This window comes from Giraffa tippelskirchi, chromosome 3, assembly GCF_054371585.1.
Source record: "Giraffa tippelskirchi isolate mGirTip1 chromosome 3, T2T-mGirTip1v1.2.pri, whole genome shotgun sequence".
Lineage (NCBI taxonomy): Eukaryota > Metazoa > Chordata > Mammalia > Artiodactyla > Giraffidae > Giraffa > Giraffa tippelskirchi.
Window position 1 is genome coordinate 128,644,804 of NC_137277.1, and position 5,626 is coordinate 128,650,429.

Consider the following 5,626-nt stretch of genomic DNA (forward strand, 5'->3'; position numbering starts at 1 on the left):
AATAGGCTCTAGGTTCATCCACTTCATTAGAACTGACTCAAATATGTTCCTCAAAGGCTATTTTGTGAGATAAGTTTTTAATTCAATAGAAAGGATATAATCAATAAAAAAATAAACTGAATTTTATTTTCGTGGTTGGAATCTATGTTGTTCCAAATATATGTCTACCTCTAACTTCTGTTGGTTTCATGAAATTTGCAAGCTGGGCAACAACATTGGCCCAAAACTGAGACTGGTCAGGTCAAGCCATAGAGAGCAAGCAAACCCCAACAAGACTTGTCTACCCTGTGCTGCAAATACTCTTGTATGTTATTTGATCAAGTTGGTCAAAGTTGACAAATTCCACGGTTTAAGTCACAAGAAAGTGGCATGTCACTGTCTTTTTTTAAATCTATGGATTGTATTAAGATGTAATTGTATGTCTGTTTATTTTATGCCCTTGAAAACTGTTATGATGAATGTCGTTGAGAACATGTAGAAAAGGGAACACTTGTATGATGTTGGTGGGAATATAAATTGCTACAGCCACTGTGGAAAACAGTACAGAGATTCTTCAAAAAATTAAAAATAGAACAACCATGTGATCCAGCAATGCATTACTGAACATGTATTCAAAGGAAAAAAATCACAATCAGCATCTCAAGGAGATATCTTCTGTCATTTTTCATCACAGCATCATTCATGATACTCAAAGTAGGGAAACAACTTAAGTGTTCAAGGTTAAATAAAATATGGTACATAGAAGAGAATATTATTCAGAATATTCTAACAATAGAATTTTATTCAGCTATAAAAAAGCAGGAAATCCTGCTATTTGTGATAGCATGGATAAAAATGGAAGGCATTATGCTAAATAAACTAGACATAGAGACACAAACAAATACCAAAAATATGTTCATTTATATGTGGACTCTAAAGAAAATTCATAGAACCAGAGAGTAGAATGTGGTTGCCAGAGACAGCAGGTGGAAGAAATGGGGAGATATTGGTTAAAACATACAAACTTTTGTGCGTAATGAGTAAGATCTGAGGATCAAATGTACATGATGACTATAATTAATTACATTGCATGGTACTCTTGAAATTTGCTAGGCAAGTAGACCACAAAGGTTCTCACACACACAGAAAGGTAATAACAAATGTGCTAATTATCTTAATTGTGGTAAATATTTCACAATGCATATTTATATCAAATCAGAATGTAGTATACTTTAAATGTAAACACCTTTATCTGTCAATTATACCTCAGTTAGCTAAAGGGAAAAAGAAAACTGTTATGAATGATTCCTAACTCCTGCTACCACTGTGGTAATTTAAGACCCTAGCAGTTTTTGCTTTATTCAAAAGAAATTTTCTTTTTCTCTTTGTTGAAATACTCCTTTCAAGCAATGATCAATTCAGTGTCACTTTTGGGCTTCCTTTGTGGCTCAGCTGGTAAAGAATCTGCCTGCAGTGCAGGAAACCTGGGTTCGATCCCTGGATTGGAAAGATCTCCCTGGAGAAGGGAAAGGCTACCCACTCCAGTATTCTGGCCTAGAAAATTCCATAGGCTGCATAGTCCATAGGGTGGCAAAGAATCAGACATGACTGAGTGACTTTTATTTTCACTTCCTTTTATGAAATCTTTCCTCTTTTTCTTTAAAATTTGACAGAATTTTTATTTCACAGTACCTTAATGTTACTGATAAAAGTGAAGGGACAGTTGAAAATGGATAATGTTGAAATAACTGTTAACTAGATTATGAAATAATGTGTTCATAGTAAACCAAGATAGCAGAAGACTTTAAAATGATGCTCTGAAGTTCTTACATGGTACTTGCAGCTGTAAGTTGCTAAGTTACAAGCGAGGTATAAACAGATAAAAACAAACAAATAATATAAAAAATTTAGGTAGATAGGAGATTAATATTTCATTTCTCCAGTGACATATTTATGATTGAATATAAATTAAAGTCCTACTTTCACACCAAATCTAGGTCCTTTTAGCTGGTTCAGTCAAAGAGGTAAGACCTCCGACTGGCTCACATGAGAAGCTCCACTCCTTGGCCCAGTTTGGGGGAGTTTACCAGACTTGAGTTCATCAATAATTTCTTCAGTATACTTAGGTGTCAGATCCTCATAGCAGTTGTCATTTATTTGAACCATTGATGTGTTTACACAGGGCCCTAAACATTCCACTTCTATAAGAGTGAAAAGTTTCTCAAGTGTATTCTCTCCAACATTATTCCAAGTTTTTTCTAAATGGCTTCCAGTATGCAGTCAGAGTTTTGAAGCATGCAAGGTGTAGTAGTATAAATTTGAATGTGACACTTTTCAACTGGCTTTCGATTATACATTGTATAAAAAGTTGCTACTTCATATAGTCTCATTGGAGGTACCTTTAAAATCTCTGCAACCTTGTTCATAGAGATGGGCAGCCATCCATTCTAATTTTGGGCAAAATTCAGGTCTAGAAGCAGAGCAGCTGTTTTATGCCCTTTTGGGTAGTTTTTTGCAGTGGCCTCTTCTTACAGTTTTCCGGTATGAAATCAAATGGAGTATCTGGGTTATTCTCAGGAATATCTCTGTTCACAGATAAGGCTCCTCCAGCTCCATTCTGCACAGCTGTCTTAGGCAGATTCCTTATATGTCTTCCCCAGTCAGCAGTGAGGCAGCCATGCGGGCCTAGAGCACTGGTGAGAAGAACATGGTGGGCCAAACTGCCATGAAGTCTTTTCTATTTTCAGTTTCTTCTTCCGTCAGATTTTAATATTTTATTTCTCAGTGTTATGATTGAACTGTAGTCAAGTCAGCAATTGTGTCATGATGAGTATATCTATTTGACCTGTGATCCATCTTGAGGGCAAGAAACTTTATGTTATTAAGGAGTTGTCATCTATGAGTTCATGTAATGTACTTTTGTGTAGACACTAGAATATATGTGTGTGTAAGATAATTTTAAATCCAACGGCAGTTAATTAAAACATGAAGTATCCTATTCAACAATCCTCCTTCTCGAGACATCAATGGAAAATGCTTTATAGATCATTAAATTTGCACAAGAGGATACAAAGTTTACATAATCTAGTTGAATTAAATTTTCTTTAGTGAAATGATGTGTTTAAGAGAAAAAACTGGCTGAAAATTTGGATAAATTTTTCTGTGTAAATTTTACTAACCAAGGATCAACACCTTAGCTATAAAATTCCATTTCATCATGTACACTTCATTTAGTAGAAAATGCTGAACCTGATTCATTTAGAAAATTGACTGATTCTGCCATTAGAATTCTGATGAATCTGAGTTGGAGTAAATGTTTCATGCAAGCACTTGTCACTGAATGAAGGAAAAAATGAGTTGAACTGCACCAAACTGAGCTTCCAAAAATAGCCCGTATTGTGTATGATAATAATAAATGACTTTATATGTAGCAAAATGTGGACCAAGAGGTATACTCATTTTAATACACTACCTAAAAATAAGGTTGAATGAGAAGAGAAATAGCCTTCACCTTACTCTTTGAATCAAAGACTATCAATAATTACATCAGAGGACTAATAACTTTGAGTGACCAAGACTAGCTTAGCTCAGTTTTCAGTGGGAATCATAAAGACTTACAAATATGTCTTAAACAAATATATCTTATGACCTTATTCTGTTCCCTCTTTCAAGCTTGTCCTGTTATCTTTTGCCTTACTTTCTATTAGGGATACTGTTCATATATCATCTACTTTGGGGTGACTTCCAAAGCACTCTACTTAATACTCCAGCTTCTTCTGTCTGCTTCCTTGCAACTTTGGACCCACTCCCATCTATTAAAATTTCTCATTTATTTGTTTCAATTACCAACTAAATTTATCTGAGGGATGGAGCTGTTTTTATTCAAAACTCTACCACAAGACCTCACACCATATCTGACAAACACTAGGTATTCAAAACATACTCACTGACAATTATACAGTGCAAAATTCCACATACATACATATATATGTGTGTATATATGTGGAGAATAAAGACCACTCCAAATAATGTAGTTTCTACATATATTATTTTTTATGGCTTACATCCACTAATGTATATACCTTACTAGTCTGTTGAAACTTTTTTTTCAGTCAAATTCTTGAAGGTTATAAAATGCATTTTGTAAATAATTGGCTTCAATTTTGTGATTTTACCTGATATGATTAAATTGGAAATGTTTCACTTCAGTAACATTGATTTGCCCATCCTCCTTTGTCCATTGATAAGAATTAGTTCAAGAAATATCCCTGCATTGCTAGAGGAAGCAGTAATTTGCCACATCCATCATTTTCTGTCTCCTGTGGAGCATAGTTGGCAGGGTTTCTAAATTAATATGATGAAACTGAAGGCAACTGTAAGTACAATATTTTTATCTCTTTCTCCATCGTTCTTCATTTATATTATTTCATTGGACCATATGAGAAAAGGAAAGCCTACTAATCTTCTTGTGCTATTATTTGCTATCAAACTGATTCATTATGTTTCTCTTTTGTTCCTAATTATAGTTATCCACCTTGCCCATCTGCAAAACTACAAACAATACGTCTTTGGCTCTTTGACATCTTTTATTTCCATGCAGTATAAAGCTGTTTATAGCATGTAGGCTATCAATCAACACATAATGAGTGAACGCCTACCAAATGTAAAACAGAGTAGAGAATTGAATAGCTGTAAAACTGGATACCTGAGATAAGGAAGGTTAAAGTCCAGTTGGGATAATGAGGTATACATGAAAAGTCACTCTGTATAGATATATAAATATAGAGGAGATAAAATCTAACAGTTAAGATTATAAGAAAAATCCCTCTTTGATGGTCCTAGGGAGTTTTGTTGAACAAAGGGAGATTTTAGATATGGGAATTTCTCTGCTAAGAGCAGAGGGTTATAGGCTGAGGTTAAGAAAGGTCAAGAAGAGGGAAGTTCATAATGAGAAAGGTGTGTCAGGGAGAGTAAAAGAGTTGGCCCTCTAAAATAGAGGATTTGTGTAGGTGCGTAATGGACTGTATTACTCTGGCATGAGGCCAAGTGGAGAGAATATTGTGAGTCTGGAGACACTGATGGCTTTTAAATAGGAATGAAGTTGAGGACAAGGATGTTTGAAATAAATTATAGTTCTTTCCTAACCTCACTAATTTTTCTAAAGTCTTCTTCTAACATTATCGGTATATTAAAATATAATATACATAAAATTTACCCACCTATCTTATGCATATAATTATAGAGTTTTTAACCAAGCAGGACCCTATGAGGTCTTCCCAGAACAGACCCCCTCCCATGTCCTCCACTTGTCTTTGGTCTGTATTAAAATTTTAGTCAAAGAATAAATCTAATCATAACAGTGAGAAAATGCAGAGGAAAACAGTCAAGCAAGACAAAATAATAATACTTTAGCCATTAAACAAAATCAAAAACTTTTGAGTTCTTCCTTGAGGGCTATAGATAAAACTTTGAGTCACATTTTTTGAGCTGTTTTGCAAATATTGAAACTTCCATCATAGGGAAAAAATTAACTATATGCTGCCCACAAGCACGTAGAACTCAGACTGGTTGGAACCAGAAGGTTGATGATGCTGACTCATCACCAACCAATCAGAAAAATGTTCATGAGCTGATCACGCCATGCTCT

At 34.7% G+C, this 5,626-nt stretch overlaps 1 pseudogene; it reads right to left on the reverse strand.

Annotated features, from left to right (window-relative positions):
• Positions 1–1,947: 1,947 nt before the first annotated feature.
• LOC145540766 (NADH dehydrogenase [ubiquinone] flavoprotein 2, mitochondrial pseudogene) lies at positions 1,948–2,688 on the reverse strand (annotated as a pseudogene).
• Positions 2,689–5,626: the final 2,938 nt, after the last annotated feature.